The sequence below is a fragment of the Protopterus annectens genome, chromosome 9.part0 (genome assembly GCF_019279795.1).
Source record: "Protopterus annectens isolate FY-2018-M chromosome 9.part0, PAN1.0, whole genome shotgun sequence".
Classification (NCBI taxonomy): Eukaryota; Metazoa; Chordata; order Ceratodontiformes; family Protopteridae; genus Protopterus; species Protopterus annectens.
In genome coordinates, this window is record NC_056743.1 from 849,482,731 (window position 1) to 849,507,718 (window position 24,988).

Below are 24,988 nucleotides of genomic sequence, written 5' to 3' on the forward strand. Positions count from 1 at the left end.
CCTATGCACTTTCGTTATTTTGAAGTTTTGACTTCATGGATACGAATTTCTAAAATTCAATATTTCAGCAATCCGTGTTCATGAAGTGAAACCATAAATATATATATATATATAGGTGTGTGTGTGTGTGTAAATATATATACATATATATATATATATATATATATATATATATATATATATATATATACACACACACACACACACACATACACACAAGCACACATACCTGTATTTATACTGTCATAGTCTTGAAATGCACAGTCCCAAGATCATATTATAGAAGACCACAGTGTTGAACTTTGCATTAAGCATAAGCTGCCATATTAATTTTTCACATTCTAGTTTTGTCTCCTACTCACCCCCTCATGGATTCACAGGATTTCTTTCCATTATAGCAAATAAGAGTTTTTTTTTTTAACATGGACAAACTTCAGTGTGCTTGGCTGATGTGTTCTTTTATTCATCTTTAAAATGTTGCAGTAGTGCTCATATATCATTTCCCTGAGGGGTCATTCTGTTTTGCCTATTTTTCTTGCCCTAGCCTGCGTTTTCCCCAGCTAGCATATGCAAAATATTCAGACTTCTATTTGGCCAAATTCTGTTGCAAATGAAATAGTCTGAAAATATTATAATCCTAAAGGACTTTAATGTTAATCCCCTTAGCTCACTCAAAACAGTGTTCTCAACTGTCTAACAAACCAAGGCCAAGCTTGTACAATAACCACCCAGTCCCAGGCAATCCTCCTGCTTGACCTCATAATCACTAGCCATCCCAATAACAGTCCTTCCGTTACCATTCTGGCGTCTTCTGTAAGTTATCCCTGCATCATCACTTTCACATCTCCTCAAAAAAAAAAAAAAAAAAAAAAAAAAAAACTTGCAGATTAATCACATTTAATCCAAAAAATTCAAATAAATGTCATAGATTGAACAACAACCTAGGCCCCCACAATTGCTGTCTTATATCTAGTATTACTAACCCTCACTACTAACCAGCACATTTGCCAACTTGCTACTAACATTTACAAAAACATCACTTCCCTAAATTCATTTGACTCATTAAAAATGCAAACCCTCTAGACAGTTAAATAATTAGAAGCACTGTTCAAACACATGGATGCTATGCAATAGCACTAGAAAATGTTTCTTTCTTCAAAAGGTAAATGGAAATTAATACTTCTTAGGAAGTAAGTCAGAAAATATTAGAAGACACAAAGCTATCTAGTCTTCTCAGAAAACCTTAATAAACAACCAACAACAATTCTGGAACTTAATGAATTTGGTTACAGGATGGACTCCTATAAAATCCCACCAGTAGGCAGCATATTCATTTTTATGCAAGGAAATCTTTCCACAGCAGACCTCTAAAAAGCATTTTCCCAACTCCTCCCTTCTTCTACTGCAGCACATACTCAAATAACTGAACCATCACCTTTTTTACATACACTTTACTTCAACGTATTTAAAATAAAACTATTGAAAAACGAATTAAGCAAATCCTCTTTGATTCTTCCACGGGTTCTGATGGTCTGTATCATTTGTTTATGTCCCTCTATAAAGAACATCTTCTTCAACCTTGTTAACAGCTTTACAACAAATGCCATTGTCAAAAGTATCGTGCCTGATTAACGGAAACTAACAATCATCAATCCCAAATTAAGAAAAAAATCGTATTCGTTCACACAACAACAGTGTGCTCTCTGTCAGCCAGGGAAAAAAACACATGACTGCATTATATACCCTCACAGATGACAAGGACCAAGGCAGCTTAAAAGGCTCTATTTCATTAACCTGACTAAAGCATTTGACTTGGTGGATTACCATCTGCTCCTCAACTCCATCACACAGACTGGAGTAAATAGTCAAACCCTGTCTGGTTTTAAAACATCTTATCAGATAGTAACCTTATAGTTCAGATATTATCACATATGTTGTCATTATATATGCAATAATACTGTGATCCACTGGTGTAACCTGTCACATTAAATAATCAAAAAAGAGCTTGAGGAAGACCTCCAACAATTAACTAGTTGGTTAATTAATCAAAACATTTTCAGAAATACCAAAACGTAAAGCAATACTTTGTGGAGCCCAACAAAGCTTGCCTTGTTCCTCGTTATTAGAATATACATTGAAACAAGTAAATGCCACTAGAAACCATCACACACTTTACATGCTTAGGAATTGGTTTGGATCAACAACTTAATGTCCAGCACTATTTAGAAGTAATTAAAACCTTGAATAATTTATTTTACTAAATACAGGACCAGCCTTAGAAAAATTCTTATTCAAATATGCCTACTGCAAAGTGAGCTTTCCTAGAGCACCTGTTCATTTTTCTTCCTCCCAACATGAACCCCTTTCACATCTTTTCCCTAATATACTTCTGATAGTTTCAACTTCTCTTCTTACACCCTCTCTTCTTTCCTCCCTGTCAGCTCTTATCTCTCAGATAGTCATACCTCTACCTTCCCTTACCAACTCTGATCCATCTCTCAGTTTCATAACCCTCTGTTTAACCTTTAACCCACACTTTTTTCTCTTATCACTGATTTTTCACAGCACAGAATTTGTAAATATTGTAAACACCAAACTCTATGTCACATAGTTAAATGTCTCTGTATAGTTTCGTGGGTGATAATACTGTCCTCCAAATAATTCCACACCTCTTAAGAGCTTTTCTGTCCAGCGTATATGGGATGCTATGGATAATTTACTGTTGAAAAAATGTAATCAGTTTAACATGACAACAATATCTCTATTTACTTATGTATTTTAGATTAATACAGACACATTTCCTTTTTTTTTTTGTACTCTGAGGCAGAAGCAGAACATGAAAATGGTTCATCTAGATCAGTGCTATATTCTGCTTAGCTAAGCATGCCACGGTGTAAACTTTTTAAAAATATTTTGTTTTATTGGTTAATTATTCCTGCTCATATGCTGTTTTGATCCTGCTATGTAGTCTGTGGTGGTTGGCTGGGAAACAGGGACATAGAGACAGTGCTGTAAATGACACTGCAGGATTTCATTTACTTGTATCTCTTGCTTAACAAAAACTTGTGGTGGCATTTTAAAATGTATGTGTTGATGGTCCATGAATTTAGCAATAAAGACAAGTGTACTTATTTGCTTTTATTCAGGCTTTGTCACTTGCTACACCCATTCAGAAACTTCATTGATCAGTGAAATGTCTCCTTTATTAAAACCTATTTTCTAAAAGACTTGTAACATCCTCTAAGAAACAGGTTTGCTAGAAACTAATGAAATGCAATGAAAGAGGGTACAAAATGCACTGTGTTATTACAAAGACTGCTTTGATGGTAATATTTAGCCAAAATCAACATCATCTGAACAACTGCATTTTAATTTAGCTGAAAGACAGCAGATGGCAATGTTCAAATGTAAAATAAGTACCAAGAAATAAAAAAATGCACGAGGCTGCACTGTGTCATTTTAAGATAGTCATTCATACCATAAATGTGAAGTACAACATCAGGGATCATAGGAAGTAGACACTGTTACTTAATTAAGAAAACAATTAAAGTAAACAGCCACTAGCCAACAGCTTCTATGGCTATTAAAACCATAGCATGTTTAGTGAATAGCAAGGACTGCATCAGGTTCCATCCATCCATGCTTATGAGTTACAGCTAACTCCTACAGTGACCCTCTGAACACCTACCACCAGCTGCACAGTTTACTAGGCAGTTAGGAACAGAAATAGATTGTCAAGCTTTTCTTCCATATCACACAGTAACCCCTAGGGAAAATTTAGATTCTTCAGTCTGCCTACCACATGTCTTTGGGAGGTGAGAAGAAAACAGGGTAACCCGAGAAAACCTATGTAAACACATGGAAGGCATGCAGACTTCACAGTAGAGGCATTGTAGGCCAAGAATCAAACCAGAAAATGTGTTGTTGTGTGGTGACAATGCTACTCACTGTACCACTATACCAGCCATGTCAGGTTACAGCAGCCAGCTATTGTTGGGGAAGCTTTTAACACAGACCAGTTTCATCAACCAACAATAAAAAAATGAAGTAGAAAAAAGGAAAAATAGTAGGAGAAGAGTACAATAAAAAACATTTTAACAGCTGTCACTGATGCTAGTTCTTTCCCCAAACTAACTGTGAGACTATATTTTAAAATGTATGTCTTTCTGATTACCAGCAGCAAAATAAACCAATGTTTTAAACTATAACTGTTTGCGGCACAGGGAGTGATGTCAGTGCCTCCAGGAATTAAAAGGCAAGTCCTATTGTCTCCTCAGTATGTTATCCCTAAAATGGATCCTGAACCTAGTAATGATTACCTCAGTATGTTATCCATAAAATGGATCCTGAACCTAGTAATGATGACCTCAGTATATTATCCATAAAATGGAACCTGAACCTGGTAATGATGACCTCAGTATGTTATCCCTAAAATGGAACCTGAACCTGGTAATGATGACCTCAGTATGTTATCCGTAAAATGGATCCTGAACCTAGTAATGATAACCTCAGTATGTTATCCATAAAATGGAACCCGAACCTGGTAATGATGACCTGCATTCTTCTCAGCGCTATCAGTCCAACAGTCTAACTACTGTATGAAAGAACAAAACACCAAGTAGTCTGAATATTTGAAGTAAAATATTAAAGCAAGTCAAGCACAAAAATAAACTTTTGTCACAACTGACTTTATCAGATCATAAAAGGCCTGCTTCTCCTTTCCCTTATCCTCTGATGTGCATTACATACTTGGACTGGTATACTTTCTGTAACATTCCTAGATTTACATCTGAACTGGAACAAAAGGATGCACTAAAAGCAGCAACAGGTGTTAGTGCACAAAACATCTGATTTCTATTGAACAAATAAACACAAATATTGGTGGTTCTGGTCAACTTTTGGCAAGAAACAGCCAATTACTACACTAGATGTAAATGCCAATGGCTTGAAGTAACTTTTGTACAAACTTACCTTATTCCCCCCCCTCAAACCACGTGAATTCCATTAATATTCTCCTTTGCCTGTGCCGAGGCTGGCACCATTTGGAATACATCCAGCACTACCTGCAATGCTTTTGGTCTTAGCTGTCTTAAAAGTTGTACTGCACAACTTACACTGGGCAGGTACTATAGGTTTCTACTTGGGAATTTCATAAAGTCAGTGATCCATCCTGATGAGTAAAGACTGTGCTTTAGGTTCCAGAAGGAAAAATCAACTCCATCTCACATTCATGTTGGTAAGCTGCAGCAGTATAAACTTATCAACAGATGGAACAAGCACTCCCTGAAATGGGACAGCTTAGTGCCAGTGTAGAATTTCAAGCTACTTAATGGTCCACCAGAAAGAATCCATAATCTCTAACTCCCATCAGAAAATCCTACTTTATACTCTGCAAAATAAAACAAAAGCGATCATCTATGTGTGTGTGGATGAAATGCAGGTATCCTTTGAGGTGACACAGTTTTACTTATAGGGCTCAACATAAGATTATCTTATACTTTGGAAAGATGGCTATTTATCTGCTTCACAGTCTCCCTGCTGAGTTCAAACCATGCATCAGATATATTATTTATCAGATTTTCTATGCTTACTTATAAATGTAAAACCACTGTTATTTGTATGCTGTGCATTATTTTGTTACATTCCGATATATACCAGGCTGAACCTGTAATTGTAATTGTTCATTGTTTCATCAGTGTTCTAACCCAGTAAACAAATTAAAATGAAATAAAATAAAAATGCAGGAGCTGTTATCTCCTATAGTAATCTCTCAGTATTTTTACTTGCTCATGTCTGTTGAAAGAGTACAGCTAAATAAGGTACATGTTTCAAAATCTGACAATGGGGGCTGCTCCTACTGCACACACTGGAGACAGGACAATCAGCACTCCTTCAATAACCTCCTTTCACATCCTTCTAATATGAGATTGGGATAGCAAAGTATCTGTCAGTAGCTGACTCAGCACTGGTGATGTTATGGGGAAGTTAGGCAGAGGAAACGCTGTATCCATATGTCTGTCTGTCTCTCCTTCTGTTTCCCCATCTTCCTCTCACTACTCCATTGTGGGAGCTGGTTTCCCTGCAACATCATCACTTGAACAGGTAGCTTTCCCTTATGACTTAGCTTTGAAGTCTGGTTTACCTTGTGTCAAAGGAGACCTCTGGACTTGTTAGTTCTCTAAGTACATATTTACCACCCAACAGCACCCCTTCCCAGTTTTTCCTCACTTAGTTACTCCCATAATTGCAAACACTACAATGAATTTTACAACTTATAAGGTACGTACCCAGTGAATCAGTACAGATAAAGGTTAAGTACTTACTCGAACAGACATCCATAAGTACTCTTCCTGGCAATGTGTTCCCTGTTTTCCAGTTTTGCAGGATTTAAGTTTTGGATCTGTACTCTGTAATTAGAGAGAACAGCTTGCATGTCAGTAAACCCCAGGTCAGAGGTTCAGTAACTGTAATCACTTGCCATATTCTGGGAGTTCTACAGCTTTCATCTCTCACTTATTGCAAGTGCTTCAGCTGTGCAGACAAAACATACAGTACGGACATTGAGGAAACTTCCTGAGACTATGTCCTCCTACAAAGACCAATTTTGCTGGCAGACTTCTGCAAGATTCCGGAAGGGAGTAGCATCCAGGCATCACTGATGGTGGAGAAGTCTGGCTCTCCTTGTCTGTTGTAAAGATCATCTATCATTAAACAGAACAGAAAGAGTGGCGATAAAAATAAAACTTAAATAACAAACATATTTCTCATCAAAGTAGTGTGATACGCCTTAACCCCTGAGAATACGTTGTATTTTCCCTAAAGCAAAATGTTTGTCAGAAGTGAATGAGTGACCTTTCAGAAGACAGGGTAACAGTGGAACTGTGCCTGAGATACATGTAGCCTGTAGCACCTTCTCTTTCATGGCTGATACATCACTTTGACAAGCAGTGCATAACAAAAAGTTTAATGAACAGAAATTCTATTATGGTCAGAACATTCCTGAATTACAAGTTTTTAATGCAGTGCCTTATCGACTATAAGGTAAAGTAGGCAGGGATTTTTAGCAGCTAAGAAAGTTAAATCTCCTCCTGTTACACTAGCTATAAATAGTGTGTGTGTGTGTGTGTGTGTGTGTGTGTGTGTGTGTGTGTGTGTGTGTGTGTGTGTGTGTGTGTGTGTGTGTGTGTGTGTGTGTGTGTGTGTGTGTGTGTGTGTGTGTGTGTGTGTGAAATGTCTTTATACAGTATGATACATGAACAACTTTTATGTCAAGGGGTGAAGTTACCCATCACAAAATGTGTTCCCTGATCCTACAGTACAAAATATTTCATTAACCATCCAAGAAGGCCTCCTCCACATGTTCCAGTTGCTCATTTCTCCTCTGTTATTTTGCAGTTTGAATAAGTGTTTCCCACCCATGTCAGTGGGATGTTATAAATGAATGTGCTGTCTCTTGAACAGAGCTTCATGTGGATTATAAATTTTATTAATAGGCTATCTCATGGATGGTTTTCTGTTGCAGTGATGAGGTAAATTTTAATCTTTTTTATATTGTTAGGTTACTTTTTATAGCATTTAACTAAAGCAGTGCTGGTCGTGTTCACATATGTTAGTTTTGTAGTTTAATTTTTTTTAGCTAATTTAATCTTATGTAATGTAGATTTTTAGACTTTAAGATATTTTGCCAATGATGCAATTTTTCAATTGTCTGATTGCTCTAGTAATTTAGTTTTATGTTTTATTATGCTATTTTGATTTTTTATTACATTTTTCATCAGTTGCATTTCTTGAAGTTTTCATTATGTTGGTGTAGTTGTTTTGTGAAGTCTGAGTGCATATTTTTTGTGTGTACAGTGTATGAACATTTGTTTTTCCAAAATGAGGCAAACAAGACTGTCCTGTGGAGACTGGTTAGAGAGTTAGGATGCTGAGGAATAGGTGATGACATGGAGAGACTGCTGATAAATTTCTGGCGATGCACAGAGCAGTGAGTAATAACAACATCTACACTCTGTACACAATACATGCTTTTAGTTATCTACTACTCCATTGTAAGGATACATAGGTTCACAGGTGTGTATTAGGCTAACGGCCCTGGAGCCTGTATAAGCCTAGCCCAAGAAGATTCCCTGGCATTGTGCTGCCCAAAGTTAGTTCCCAGTGCCCCTGTCAAGCAACGCCACTGAAGTGATCCCCGGGGTGAACTTCCTATTGCCCACCCACTAGTCAAAATTTCTCTTAAAGAGGGCCAGTGAAGTGCTCTGCTTGACGTGAATGGGGAGTTTGTTCCAGAGTATGGGAAGTCTCTGGGTTAGGAACCTGGCCCTCCAGCATGTTCTGTTTATTGTGGTTATGAGGGTAAGGTCCCTGGAGCGTGTGGCACGGAGGGATTGAGATGTCTTTAGGTGTAGCATATCTAGCAGCTCTGGGTCAGACATGGCTTTGTAGGTGCACATATACTTGTGTTTGTGTTTTGTGTGTGTGTGTGTGTGTGTGTGTGTGTGTGTGTGTGTGTGTGTGTGTGTGTGTCTTGTACTAGCAGTATCTACTAAACTAGTCTGTAAAACATGCCCGCATACAAACTATGTATTACAGTATTGTACATATCCAAATTCTGTTCTGCCTGGACTACTAGTCTGTATGGGAGAAAATGTGTAAAGCCATTTGGTATGCATAAAGTGTACTTTGCAAGGAATATACGTGTTACTACCATCATTTACTATTTTGGTCCAATCTAAAGAATCTGAGCAAGAAAGATGGCCCATTTTCATGATTTATTTTATTTTTAAGCTACCTTCCACACATTACCCAGTCCTTGCTCAAATAATGGAATCATAATGAGCAGCTCACAGATCAGTACGTGTGTTTGCCCCCATCAGTAGTAGTAAGTAATTCCTGCCACTAGTATGAGGCGTTATCATGCCAAATACCCCTGCAAGAGATGGTAGTAGGCATGACAGGACAGTATCTGTAATGGACTCCTACACAGCTGGCCACCATGACAACAGTAGTGCAGAGCACAAGCACGGTCATGATGACAAGACAGTGAATAAGCTGTACCTACAAACGCCAGGTTCTGGTGTAACCATTGTGCTTTGTATCACATTGTGCCTGTAAACGTATAGCTTAACAATCATATTCATACAGTACTTCTAGGGCCACATATCTGTTTCCTATAATTTGTGGCTATGTTACAGTGAAGAAGATTAGAATGTTACAAGCGACCCAGGTATAACCAACTGTTATTTTACAGTGCTATGGCAGTAGGTACAAGGGAAGAGGGAACTAATATTTACCAAGGGTGGTATCACTGGAACATGATACTGAACTGGACGGGGAGGAGCAAAATCCCTCAGACAGCGCAGCTTGTCCAGCCCCCCTTACAAACTAAACAACACTTGGTTAGAGAGGGGAATATTGGAGCTCAGGCACCATTCTGTGTCACCCAGGCAGTAATGTGCTAAGCCAACCTGAGGGACACATTGAGCTTTGATTGTTAGATGTCATTCTGTGTCACCCAGGCAGTAATGTGCTAAGCCAACCTGAGGGACACACTGAGCACTGATTGTTAGATGTCATTCTGTGTCACCCAGGCAGTAATGTGCTAAACCAACCTGAGGGACACACTGAGCACTGATTGTTAGATGTCATTCTGTGTCACTCAGGCAGTAATGTGCTAAGCCAACCTGAGGGACACATTGAGCTTTGATTGTTAGATGTCATTCTGTGTCACCCAGGCAGTAATGTGCTAAGCCAACCTGAGGGACACACTGAGCACTGATTGTTAGATGTCATTCTGTGTCACTCAGGCAGTAATGTGCTAAGCCAGCCTGAGGGACACACTGAGCTCTGAATGTTGCCCTCATAGTAAACTAGTCCGGAACTGACAGACTGAAGACCAGTTTGTATTTTATTTTGTTTTATTTTTACATCAAAACATGAAGGCTTATGGACAGTAGGATAAATAAATGTATTCTATCAGAAACCAAAGTTTATGGGTACATAGGTTATCCAGGGTTTGAAATGCTGGAACACACATTTAAATTTAGCTTATGCCAGACTGTAATGAGCAGTGTCAGCCTGATGGTAGGGCACTGGGGCTGATGGTAGGGCACTGGGGCTGATGATAGGATACTGGGGCGGATGGTAGGGTACTGGGATTCAGCCACATTCCCTGCACAATGTGTGCAGCTTTTTTTGTTGTTGTTTATGTTTATAAAAGGCATTATTCAACAAATGTTTTCTAAGCAGAACTTCAAAGCAGGGTGTATGGTTCGGTGGTTAGAGTGATTGACTCGGAACCAGCCAACCCCAGTTCAAATTTATCCAGAGTCACTGTATCTCTCTGTGACATGAGTAGTCATTTTCAGCTATGCTATTCTCACTTCACTGGTGAAGCATGTGAAAACAACACTGCAAATGTGTTATCCTTGGGAAACAGAAAACAACTTAAAAATATAAAGCAATGGTTAATGACAATGTAATTAGAATGGCCTAATCCGCCTGGTAAAACGTCATACCTAACTATAGGTATTTTTAGAAGCATGTTGCCTGTAGCAAGCACTTGTAGATCCAGAGGTTGCTCCAGATTGTATATTTGTGCTTAAAGTACAACACACCCTCTGGTTACTGACATGATTAAAAAATATACCATGACAGGGAATGGGTAATTCTTATTTTATAGAATTAGGTAGAATTGTTAGGTTATGAAGCTGTAGTTTAAGTGACCAATGTGGAGCCCCCTGGTGTCAAAATAACAATTACCTATGATTCTAGCACACTGTGTTAGAATTATACAGTAGCATTATTTAAAAATAAATATTTTACCTTGTGTATATAATTCCATTTCATAAAGTAAACTTGATTTCTGTCTGTCTTTCTGCACTGATGTAAGTCAGTAGGATAGCTTCTAGATGTTGTTACTGTACATAAACAAATGCCAGTGAAAATGGTAACTAAATCGGGGTATTTTGTGCATTTGTACTTGGGGCCACCGTGAACTATAAGGTACAAGGAACAGTCTGGCAAGTTCTCAATGTGCAGGCCCGGTACATTAGACAAATAAGGGAAGGATGTATAAAATAAAGTTATGTTTTTTTTTCCATAAGTTATATTATGTGTTGTTGTTTAGTGATTATTAAAAACGGCAGCCATGTCAGTTTTTTAGTGGCTGCACTGATCTGTGTTTTAGTGCAGCTACTGAACTCATTGGTGTGGGATATAAGGTTTTACCTCCTGCATGAAAAGTGGAAGGTAAAACTTTCACATTGCATAATTAGGTAATCCATGATAGAAGTTAGTGATTAATTCATATTTTAACCACTGGGCAGGGTTTGTTTCGTGACAAGGGCACACCAAGAATTACCAAACTAGACCTTCACTTCCAGGTCTGGGTATAACCATGACCTTACCATGGTGTGCTGTTGTTATACAATGCCATTATTTTAGGAGCAGGACAATCATATTGGCTGTAAGTGTGAATCTTTTCAATAGTCACAGTAATCTGTTTCAATTTGGCCACCAAATATATTGATATGATGCAATGTTTTGAGTTTTACTTCCTTGTTTTGGAATGCACTGCACTTTGGGAGGTAAAGGTCTGACTGTACAACATTTACAGTGGACTATAAACTGCCATATAGTTTTACACCCCTTGACGTTAAGTGCACTACATTGTCAAGCACCATGAGGATCTGAAGGATTACGGCTGCTTCACATTTTTTTTTTTTGGATTTGAATATTTTCCAATCTGTTTAAATTCACAGCTCTCAGCCCCTCTGACCTTGAAAATGTTGGCCCTCCCAGGCAAATATTGGGCCCAGTTTAGTAGTAGCCTGCCACCAGGTGCATAACCCCCCCTTCTGTCAGTGCCCTCCTGATGTTATTTTTTTCCTCCTGGCAGAGACACAGCGATAACACAACATTATGTAGCTACTGTTATGCTCTGTTTTATGAGACCTGATATCTGTTGTCCTTCACCCATGACCTGCATTGCTGTTTTAATATTTGATTTTTGCTAGGACAAAGTTTGCCAACTGACAGCAGGCTGTATCCACTAACCAGGGATACAGAGCTGTCACTTTGGATTCCTAGGCTGGCTTCACAAGCAAGTCATGTGACACTCCTGACTGTCACTGTGCCCAGGTCCAAGATTGTCTAATGTACCACTGGCTTTCAGGTAGTTGCCCATGTGCCCTGTGCACATAACACAGAAGCTTGAAATTAACAGCTTGACCCTTTCAGTGCTTATACATTATTACCCTGAGAAACAAACAAGTTGCTGCTTCCTGATAGTTTCTGTTATATTGTTGACCCAATCCTACAGCCTCCCATTGAAACGGCAAGACAGGGTTTATACTGCCTTTCACTGACTATACTTTCTTCAAGAAGCAGCAACTTTAGAGTGAGAATAATTAAGTTGGGGGGTTGTAGGGAGCTTGCCTCCACATGCTGGAGTGCAGGGGACTTGCTACCTACAAGAATCATTTTAGGGAAATATTTGCTTGTATTGCATATGTGCCACATTACTTGTTTTATGAAATTCTAAGTACCTGAGCTTGTGCAATATGAGGAAGTTGATCTTTTGTGCTACAAACTTGGGTGTCTCAATCAACAGTGGGGAAACCTGTGCTACTAGGTCAGCTTTGCTTTCTGGTCTTTCTAAGGCTTAAACTTACAGATGTGTAGCATTCTTGGATTTTTGGTATTTTACAATGGAAGTTAAGCAAACTAAAATTAAACAAGCTCTGTTTAGTGCGTAAAATATTCCTGGTAAGGACCATTAGGAGATACTGAAATTTATCAGGGATAAAGAGTCTGTGTGTAGAAAAAATGACTGTTCACTTTCACAAACACCCTTCATAGTGAGTATTAAGTGCCAGGGACAGGACACTTTGGCTACAGTACTGACCGAGATATACTTCACAAACAGTACTGTCTGAGTGTCCCTTTGTTCATGCTCAGTGCAGCACAGATGAAGGTGCCTAGTATCCCACTTATATTAACACCACGCTGACCAGCAGTGTGTGTATATTAATAGCACACTGATGAGCAGAGAATGTACATTAACAGCACGCTGACCAATAAAGTGTACAGACTGTCTGGTGGGGAGGATCGTCACAGCCTGGATGTGGGGAGCATCAGGGTGGCACTCTCAGCTATACATGGGAAGAGTAGATAACTGCAAAGGATTTATAGCTTAACAGACTTTAAACCCTTTATATAAACAGTACAGTGGACAGGACATATATCTGTGAGGTTGCCCAGAACTGCAGGCTATCCAGCCAGAAAGTGGAAGGGGCTGTGGTACAATAAGGTTGCACAGTCTAGCAGACTATATACCCTGCTCATTAATCATGTCATTGGTACTGAGGGGCTCACTGACTGACCGGAGTGTACAATATTCCACACTACATTTCTTGCATATCTACAGTACACCTGGAATTTATAAAGACATATATGGGGGATGGGAAGGAGGCAGCAACGCGTGCACACACAAACACACACACACACACACACACACACACACACACACACACACACACACACACACACACACACACACACACACACACACACGGATGTGTGTTAGGCTGATACATCAGACATCTCCAAACAGAGAGAAGTACACTGGATTACTGGGGCCTGGCTGACAACCAAGAGTAAGAAACAGAAGTCAGGAGGTTTTTGAACTGTTTGTCTCACTACTTACTTCTGCATACTGGCCAGCTCTGTGTACTGGCCAGCTCTGTGGCACAGTGAGACAAAGCTTTGACTGTTACTAAGATGACCCCTAAGTTTAATTAGTGGATTTGGCCTTAGATTAGTCCATGGAAGGATGACGGGAGTGACAGACCTGTGCCAGTGCATCCATATGGGGTAGGAGGGAATGGCAGCTTGGTCCTTTGCAGCACCCAGAAGAGGCAAGTGTCATTGAGCTCCAGTGTCAGTTGAAGAAAATGCCCAGAAGCAGCATAATGCTCTAGCAGTCACTGTGGCATATGCAGAAGTGTGAATGTCAGTGGGGTTTGCATTATGGGAAGTCCACTCGCTTTAGCAGCACTAAGCTGAGGGTTTAGGCAGTTAAAGAAAGGTTCTTTTACATACTGTGTCACAAATTACAAAACACTAGGAAGGAAGGGCCTACCATGTAGTTCTCCAGGGGGGTGTTGATGATAGTAAAGCATGGAGGTGCAAATCACAAAGGGAAAAAAATGCATTGCTTTTTACTAGTCCATATCTGCATCCCTTTTAGGCTTCATACTCTGTGACCGATGTTAAATCCTGTCTTGTTGTCATGTAACAGACCCCCTATTGAATTGTACTGAAGGCAGCACAGTCCAGCCTGGAATTTTAGTGTGGCTACAGAGCTGCTGTCCTGCAATATGCAATCTCAGTGCTAACAGTTTACAGGTGACATGAAGCAGAATGAAGGTGTGTGTGTGTGTGTGTGTGTGTGTGTGTGTGTGTGTGTGTGTGTGTGTGTGTGTGTGTGTGGGTGGGTGCATGTGTGTGTTTGTATTCTAACTTTAAACCTGGATATCAGGATACAATAAAAACATGTGCCTGGTCTTTAGTACCAGATATTTTGTTTATAGCCACACTACAAGTATCATAATCAATTTATCACTGTTCTAAGAGTCATTATATTCACATTTGCTGCAGCAAAGCACCGTATTCAAAATCAAACTTAAAAGCGGAATCATATACATTAATTCTCTAAGCAGCATGTTATTCAGTATTCAGCACAAAAAAATCTACAAAAATGTATGATTTTTATGACAGATGCTATTTAAATGTATATACTTTGAAAAAGGCATGTTTCCATATTTATCAAAAGTGAATAACTTTAAAAGAAAAAAGATAAAAGGGTACATTTCAGAATAAAGGTTCCTCATCATGCAAATCTGTATAAAATAAGTTGTGTATTATATATACAATATATATATATATATATATATATATATATATATATATATATATATATATATATTCAGTTTTGTATTAATGAGCAACAAAAGCAGATGAAAAATTTATTGTCTTCAAATTTCTTGATGTACTGTTGCAAAAAACTTTACAGCACAATGCTACAGTACTGTACGACAGCACAATGTTACAGTAATGTACGACAGCACAAAGTTACAGTAATGTACGACAACACAGTGTTAAAGTAATGTATGACAGCACAATGTTACAGTAATGTACCACAACACAATGTTACAGTAATGTACGACAGCACAATGTTACAGTAAAGTATGACAACACAATGTTACAGTAATGTATGACAGCACAATGTTACAGGAATGTACAACAACACAATGTTACAGTAATGTACGACAGCACAATGTTACAGTAATGTACCACAACACAATGTTACAGTAATGTACAACAGCACAATGTTACAGTAATGTACAACACAATGTTACAGTAATGTATGACAGCACAATGTTACAGTAATGTACGACAGCACAATGTTACAGTAATGTACCACAACACAATGTTACAGTAATGTACCACAACACAATGTTACAGTAATTTATGACAAGCACATAAGTTGAGATGGTCAGCATTCAATTCTTCCATACCATGACATTCTTACTGTAAATGGCAGAGTATGAAAAAAATAATTTTCCATATTTTTTTTAATTACTGGTCCATAGGAATATGCTAGAAAAAAAACTAGCAGCCTAGCCACTGTAATTTACCTACTTTTCCTGTCCATGAGGGACTATGAGGACAGACCAGGGTGATTTTACACCTTCTCATTGACTTGGTAAGTTAAACAATGTGAGAGATACTCTGTTTATAATGGGGAGAAAGCTTATTCCAAAAGTAGCTTATCCTTTGGGACAGTCCTCTATCACACCAACAAGCCCTGTTTACATAACAGTGTAGCATTAGATTCCCAGAGTGGGTATTTCTGGTATTTTCAGTTTTACAAGCATGCAGAAAGTCAAGCAGAAAAGGGTTATTTACACCTTGTAGGCCAAGCAGAGATTGCCATGTAGGAGTCTATACAAACAAAGAAGAGTAATAGGTGGTGTCCATAGCTCAAAGAGTTCATACTTAGGATTTCTTTGGAGAGGAAATGTGGTCTTTCCAGATGGACTATATACATGGACAGATACATGCCAAAGGATACATTATATTTTAATACAGGCCTGAAAAGTGGGTAACAGAGCAATTCAATACATCCGTTGGACCTAGATGATATCTCTTTAATAGTAACTAAGTTAGGATAGGTAGAAGGATTTCCTAATGACAGTTGATACATAGTGGCTGAAAGAGAGTTTGTTGTCCACAAATGTGCTCAGGCCACCAGCTATATTATCAGTTTTAAGAGGGATGTCATTTACATTGTAAAGACAGGGGAACTCTTATTTTCCAAAGAGTTTAGTACTACATTTGTTTTGCATAGAGCTTTAATGCTGACGTTATGAATTTGTATACTTAAGGCTTTTGTGAAGCCGCGGTGGTACAGCAGTAGCATTGTTGCCTCACAGCAAGAGGTTCTCCTGTTCGATTCTCGGCCGGAGTGCCTTCTGTGTGGAGTCTGCATGTCCTCCCCGTGGTCGAGTGGCCACCGAAAGACATGCGTGAATGGGCGTGCCTTCGCTGAATGTTGGGCATTGGGCTGGCAACTTGGCACCATAAAAATCAACTGCCAATCATTAGCGGACCGGTGTTCTGCTGTGGCGACCCCCAACCAGGAAAAGCTGAAAAGACAAACATACTTAAGGCTTTCGTGGAGAATATCAGTGTCATCTGTAGTACTGATGTCAGTCCTGAGTTTGCAGTTGTCAGCAGACTTGGTCAGCCAGAGACCCTTGATGTTGGTGTTGACATTAGTAAACTATATGTTAAAGAGTAATGATCCCAGAATAGAGACTTAGGAGACAGAACTTTTAAAAAGTCTTTCTGAGAAAGTGTGCTGCCAAACCTGACTTGAGTGAGTCCTGCCTGTTAGCCAGTTTGTCTAGTGGCTTATGTAAGTTATTGCAAGCATGTATTTAGATAGGGCAATTTATCAATAATGCCAGAATGTGGGCTACAGTTAAGTTTGAATAGGTGTAGATAGTTGTTGTCTACTGATTTGCCTTTGTCTAATGCCTTTGTGACTCTTCCAAAATACTGGGTTAATCTGGCAGGATCTAGACTTCACAAAGCCAAACTTATTGGTTATAGGAACTGTAAGCTGCCAGTATCTCTACTCATGAGTTCCATGATGATATGCACTTCAAGTGCACTAGTGAGGCTGGTAAAACTAATTGGTCTGTAGTTCACAGGGTCAGTGGTTGATTACCCTTGTGGAGGGGGGATCACAATAATAACTGCTTTTTAGGCTTCAAGTATACAACCATTGGACAGTATGAGTTTAAGCAGGTTTACAGGGGAGTTCATTAGGTAGGGTTTCATACTAAGGAGGAAACAACACATATGTTGTTTGGACCTCCACAGCTAGTGTTTTTGGTTTTACACAAGGCTTCTAGTACTTGTTCTGAGGTAACCACAGGTTAAGGTGCTGACTGACTGGATGTTGTTGGGGGGGGGGGGTCCACGAAAGAGACAAAGCTCAGACATCTGAGCTAAATGTGTCAGCTGATACATCTGCAGTATCTTTTGGGTCACAGTGGACAGTTCAATTTGATATCATCTCATTGCAATACTGGATATTACTTCTGAGGATTTTGACATACTTAAAAAAAATTTAAAGTTTTCTGTGGCTGTAGTACCAATATTTAATTAACATTTGACATTACATATCTTGGTCTTTTGCCTTACTTCTTTATTTACCCTCTTGAGGTAGCTGTTACAGAGAGGGGATTTCAATTTATTTCTTAAGGCTAGGAGCTTTTTTTCTCTATTGCAGAGTTTGTTGATGATGGGGATTCCACCAAGGTTTGGTTCTAAACTTGGTATTATATTCGTGAAGAAACAGGACAGAAGTTGAAATGCAAGAGTTTAGGTAGGAATAGAAGTTGATGGTACAAGTGGCCATTTTAGAAATGGATTTCTAATGGGCCAAGATGCTTTTAAATCTGCTAAGATTGGAAGCTAATGGTAGAAAGTTAGCCTTGGATAAGTCTCTGAACACCGTGGGATTTGATGGTATCTTAGTTTGTGTTATTATGGAGAATACTATGGCACAGTGGCATACCTCTCAACCTCTATGTTTAAAAAAATCTGGAGAAAGCCAAAAAGAATGAGGGCACAAAGGCCCAAATCAGGGGCAAATTTTAAATATTGCTCATACAAACTTGGAAGGTTGCTAGAGTACCAGATTTTGTATTAGCATGCATTTTCTGAAGGGTCTAAAGTTTGAAACTTAAATGTACATCATCATACCATTCATCTGTCCAGATTTTTGCCTCATACATGTTTTGTCTGTTCTCATAAAATTTGTGGTTTTCTGGCAAATCACTGAGGACTGAAGTCACAAAATAATGACATGCGTTTGAGATCTGTCCCTAATTTTTGGGTTTTTTCACAGTGGCACTAAAAATGTGTTTCCCTGGTTATACAGTTGCTGTAAAAGCTGATGTGAAAACAAAGAAGTGACAGTCTTTGTGCTAGATAAATATGATGGTCCAGGGGGACTGGGTTGTTCTTAGCCACTGATATGCTGATAAACTATGCAAAGGTTATTTGGTTTCACAGTCTCCATACCATTAAGGGAAAAAAGTGTCTTTATCACTTTGCAGGGTTTGACAGGTATGAATGCACCTCATACCTGGGTCTGTCATTTGTAGCTTGTGGGCGCATTACACCTTGGTGCCCAAAGTAAACCAAGAAATGACTTTACCTTTAGCATTCCCAGGCACTGCTGATTAAAGCCTTGATCATGTAAATACACTTATCTGAAAGGAAAAAAGAAGGCCAGTTTCTCCATAAGTTTACTTAACCACCTGCTTCTGACAATATTTTTTCATACTTTTTCCACTTAAACTACTTACAGTGCAGAGTATAAACTTGAAACTGTCATGTCAACTGTGGAATGATAGCCTAGTTCTAAAACTGCCTGATGTTTAGTTCTTCCTGTCTAATACCATTCCCTCTGAAATTTTCCTGGAATCTTTGCTTCCAGCTAAATGGTGCTACTTTTCCTCCCCTCCTAGATGGTCCAGAGTGTCGCTCGTCTTGTACAGCTTGTTAAGACAAAGAGGCTCGGGTGTTTGTTTATATACTTTATTACATACAAACACATCAGAATTGATGGCAGCAACATAAAACATAAGCTAACTAACTGACTACTATACACATGCATGCTTACATTTCTGCAGCTCACTACAAAATGGCAGTGTTGCTTGCACGTGCTCAGTATTTATATACATGTGCCTGCTAACTGGAAAGATTCTTAAAGGTGCATACCCACTCTGAGCTACATTCTCCCTCTTTACTGAGCTGTCTTGCAATGATAATGACATTTAAACAGGCATGCAAATTATACAAACAATAATGAATAAAATGGCATTCATGTCCAAGTTGCTGTGTATCTGAAACAAGGTCTGGAAATGCAACCTGATCTTGTAATGTAGCAGTTAGGACTGGGTTTAGCAACAGGGACAGTCATTGGTGAACGATCTGGTTTAGGACTCCCAGGGATATTCTCAAGAACAGTGATATTTGCTGGAATGTCCTCTGGAACTGGTACATTGGATAAGTCACTCTGAGAGCTACAGTCTTTATTACAGGCAAGATGCTGCAATACTGGCTTGGACACCAGTACTAAATGCTTCTGATTCTGTCTAAATTCTACTCCTTGTGATTCCACAATGTACAGTCTCTGCTGGATATATACTTTTCACAACTCCAATCCGATCAAAACCTTTTACTGTCTGCATCCTCACTATCTCCCCTTCTTGTAATGGTCTGAGCAGTTTGCTGGTCTTATTGTAATAGGACTTCTGGGACAAATGCTTTTTCAGGAGTTGAGCTTTCACTGCTTTGTTGTTCTTAGCACATGGAACCAACAAATTGCTAGTGATTGGTAGAGTGGTTCTGGTTTGTCTCAACATAAGTCCCTGGGCACGTGAACTAAGATGATTATCACAAGGAATGTTTCTGAGATTCAGGAGATTTAGAAAAACATCAGTATTGTCTCATTTTGACTTCTCTAACAACCGTTTTGCACTTTGAACTACATGTTCTGCCAAACAATTTGACCATGGGTACTCAGAACTACTCGTAAAATGAATAAAGTTCCACTCTTCAGCAAATCTCTTGAACTGCTGACTTGTAAATTGTGCAACATTAGCAGAAATAACTTTATGCGGACTACCATGGACATAAAAATGTCTCTTCAACTTATTAATGACAGTATTCGATGTAATATTAAGAAGTAGGTCAGTCTCGAACCAATGTGAATAACAGTCTAATAACACCAAGTAATGTTGACCATTGCACTCAAAGATGTCGGTAGCTACTGCTCTGTTGACCAAGGTAGTTCAGGAATCAGGTTTAGCTGAAGTGGTTCTTTCTGTTGTTGTTGCAGTTTAGTACTGTTACAAACGAAGGTGAAAGTACTTTCTCAATATCTCATGACATAGAAGACCAAAATACTAGTCCTCTCACCCTTCTTTTAGTAGAATCAGTTCCTGGGTGGCCACAATACAAGATTTTAATATACTCTTGTTGCAAGGATTTTGGAACATTCACTTTTGGACCTTTCATGATGATGTCATTGTCAGATAAAATCTCATTTCTGTAGGGAAAATACTGTTGCACTTCTACTGGTAAACAAGATTGGCTTGATGGCCATCCTCAACTAATAAAGTAGCTGAGCTTCTGAAGAATTGGATCTGAAGCTGTGTGACTTCTAAGCTCATCAAGACGTGTGGAAGAAAAATCACTCACTTCCATGACTTCAAAATCAGGTTTCTCATTTTCATGCTGTTCAGTGGTTTTTCTGGGCGATCTCGATACACTATTAGCAAGATAAAGAAGTTTGTATTTTGTGTAAACAAGACTGAAAGTATACTTTTGCAATTTGAGCAACATGCATTGCAATCTCACAGGAGCTGTGTGCATTGGCTTTTTCAAAATAGTGACTAGAGGTTGGTGGTCTGTCTCAATTTGAATAGGCTGGCCATAAATATAATCATGGAACTTCAAACATGCAAATACAATTGCCAAAAGCTATTTCTCTATCTGAGTATACTGCATCTCAGTTTGGGTTAGGGTTCTGTATGCATAAGCTACTGGTCTACTCTCCTGAAGAATGACTGCACTGAGACCAAACTTCAAAGCATCAAATAAAGAGTTACTGGTTTGTGAATATCACAGTGTCTTAAAGAAGGTGGACTGGCAATTCTCTGTTTCAGGACATCAAATGCTCTTTGGTGTTGTGCTGACCAGGACCAGGACACATCTTTGCATGTCAGCTGCCTTAATGTTGCTGAAAGTTGGCACAAATCTGGAATGAACTTGCCTAGATAGTTGACCATGCCAAGAAAACATTGTGGGGCTTGGATATTGTCTAGAGCTGGCATATCAAGAATTGCTGATTGCTTGGAAGGATCCGGTCATAAGCCTGAACTGGTAAACAAATGACCAACACAAGTAACTTCTCGTAGCTTGAACTTGCACTGATGAGGATTCAACTTAAGATTCACTTCACAAGCTCATTCTAGAAATTTCCTGAAGTTTCTATCATGTTCGACTTCACCATTGCCTCCTAAAAGAATATCATCTACTATAATAGCACATGGATAGCCTGAAAAAATTTGTGACTTTACCCCAAATGTCATTCTCAGAAATCTGTACCTGACAAACGGCATACTGAAAGTGGTTAGCAATGAAGATTTACAGTCAAGCAAAATTGGGCAAAATGAACTTTTTGAATCTAAGACAACAAAAACATTGGCATTTGGCATAAGAGCAGCAACTTCTTTGACTGTATGCATTGGCTGATGAGGTCGTTTTAGTACTTTGTTCAAGTTTCGTGGATCAATATATATTCTAATATCTCCTGAGATTTTTTTATAAGCTACTACTATGGAGGATACCCATTCAGTTGTTTTTTTCTGCTGGATAAATCACTTCTTGCTGCACCATTCTGTCTAGCTCAGCTTTGAGTCTATTCTGCATAGCTACTGGTACTTTTCTTGCGGGTCTGATGACTGGGCGGACTTCAGGGTCTAACTTCATGGAGTACATACCTGGCAGTTTGCCTAGTTTGTCTTTGAAAAGATCAGCATAGTCAGAAAAAATGTCTGGATGACTTCTTTATTAAGTGAAAGCAGTCCCATTTTTAAACTGTCTCTGAGGCCTAATAATGACAGCACATGCCTCTTGACTGTGTAAAATTGCAAGTCATAGCTATTCCCAGCAGAGTAACATGAAAGCACTACTGAGCCCTCGGTTTGAATTTCTTCACCACCATAAGCAACAAGCTTCATACACTTTGCCAAATCAAGCTTCTCACCAGCTTTTACTCTAGCAAACATTTCTGCTGACATAACACTGCACTTTGAACCAGTATCAACCTTGAACTCTATGGGTCTCCCATTAATCTGAAAAGTACAAAATACTTCATTTTGGCCCACAAATCTACTGCATTGACTATTTCACCAAGCATAGGCACACCATCAATATAACAAGTAGGGTCACAGCTCTCTAACTGATAAACTTGCCTCTTTGAATGTTCTCTTTTAATAAAAGAATGAACCTCTTTTGATTTACAAAACCTTTGAAAATTATTCCACTTTTTACATTTGTGGCACTGCTGACCAAAAGCTAAGCACTTTTCTTTTTTAGGCTCATGATTACCACCACAATTATAACAGTTGACTATGCGGCTAAGTGGGGCACATGATTTGAGTTTACTGACTCACTCTTGTGCTTTACTGAGCATGTCCGCTTTACAGAGCATGCCTTAGAATTTGCTAAAAAGATTCTGTGTTTCACTGAAGTTGCTCCACTCTTGGGCCTGCATCCTTTAACTACATGCTGCATACTATCAACATTAGCATTGGAAAATACTGGAAACATGTATTTTTCATTTGTAAGCATATTTGTGTGCTTTTCTGTGAGCTTGTGTATTTGACAAATCTCTATGGTCTTATTCAAAGTTAAATTACTGTCTCAAAGCAAACTTTTTCTCATTACATCATCTTTAATACCACATAGAAGCCTGTATCAACTTATCCCCTAAAGCGCCAAATCCGCACATTTTAGCCTTGTTTCACAAGTCAGTTATATATGTGGCAAACGTTTCACCAGGCTTTTGATCTCTTGTGTAAAATGTGTGCCTTTCCATTGTAATATTCATTTGGGGGTTACATATTTCTCTAACTTTATGGTTTAAGCACTCTGGGTCTTCCCTTGTCTCAGCTGGTACCACTATATGGCGTTTTTCCCCCTCCCATGCATACACAACAGGTGCATTCACAAATAAACGTTATTTTTCAATGGTTTCTGAACCAACTAAATTAAGCAGAATAAATGCCTTTGTACATTTATCTTTGTCAGAAAATGCAGCCTGAATGAAAATATCATACACTTGCTCAAACACTCTCCAATTTTCTGCAGTATTATGATCAAATACAAGTGGAGCAGGTCTGCAAAGTCCTTCTGCCATGCCAACAAATTATGTTTAAATGCAATGCAAAATATGGCCCTTTTAATTATGTACAAACACACACACACACACACACACACACACTAGGTACTTGTAATAACATTCAAATGCACAATAAACTCTTTGAAAGACTATAGTTTGCAAAATATTCTTTGAAATGGCTGTATTTTGCGAATAACTGCACTGTAATACTGCACAAACTTGCAAACACTTTTTACACTTTGGATACCTCAAATAGTTTAGTTAATGCAAAAAAGTAGCGCATAGCAAGAAAATACGGTCATTTTCCTTGTTTTATACATTTTATGCACTTCAGATATTGCTTCAAACATTTTTGTAACTATTTTGAATATTTTTATCAATATGTTGTAGTTTTGGGCATTTCATTTAACGAGAAATTTGTTTTGAGCATTTCGAGTGCTTTGTTTTATATTCGTTGAGTAAAAAATCATTTAAGTGAGTTTTAGCACCGGGAATTCATTTCTGACCTGTTTGCAAGTCGTTTGAGCAGTAAGGATGGTTCATTCCTGTATATTCCTCCAACTTTAACAGTGCACCTCATGGTCTTGACTCTGGATCTCATTCTAACACCATGTCACTCATCTTGTATAGCTAGTTAAGATGAAGAGGCTCAGGTGTTTGTTTATATACTTTATTGCATACAAACACATCAGGATCATACCTCTCAACTGTACAGATTTTCACAGAATGTCCAGATTTTTGCCTCATATTTTTGGTCTTTTTTCATAAAAATTGTGGTTTTCTGGCGAAGTAGTGGCAAATTCTTAATAACTGAAGTTAGAAAATAATGACAAACAACTGAGTTTCAGACTTCACACCCTTCAGAAAATTCATGCAAACACAAAAACTATTATCCTATCAACTTTTTAAGTTGGTAAGAGCAATATTTAAAAATTGTTCCTATTTTTGGGCTTTTGTCCCACTTTTACTTATGGCTTTGTCCAGACTTCTTGCTCTAAGAGGTTGACAGGTATGATCAGGATTGACAACAGCAACATAAAACAAAAACAAACAAACTAACTGACTGACTACAATACACATGCATGCTTACATCTCTGCAGTTCATTACAAAATGGTAGTCTTGCTTGCATGTGCTTAGTATTTATACACACATGCCTGCTAACTGGAAAGTTACTTAAAGGTACATACACACTCTGATCTACATGGAGGACATGTTTTTCAGTTTGCAATGTTAGCTGTTTCGCACAAATATACACTAGCACCAATAAACATCACACCACTCTATGAAAATCCGCCATAACGAAATTTCAGTCAAAAAGCAATAACTAAATTAATAGTATCTTATTATTTTGACCTATACATAACATATTAATTATTTGTATGTCATGGTAGCTTTTGGCTAGTTTTTTGGATGAATTTTTAGGTGTT

The 24,988-nt window shown here is 38.5% G+C and overlaps 1 protein-coding gene across 3 annotated transcripts in view; it reads right to left on the reverse strand.

Moving 5' to 3' along the window:
- Nucleotides 1-24,988, reverse strand: part of RGL2 (ral guanine nucleotide dissociation stimulator like 2) — a 791,449-nt gene that overhangs the window by 637,153 nt on the left and 129,308 nt on the right. Inside the window, exon 2 of one of the 3 annotated variants that reach the window (XM_044083537.1) lies at nucleotides 6,324-6,701. The exons of the other annotated variants lie outside the window; for them this stretch is intronic. The gene's annotated coding sequence lies outside the window, so the exon portion shown is untranslated. The remainder of the gene's footprint in view (nucleotides 1-6,323; nucleotides 6,702-24,988) is intronic. 3 annotated transcript variants of the gene reach the window in all.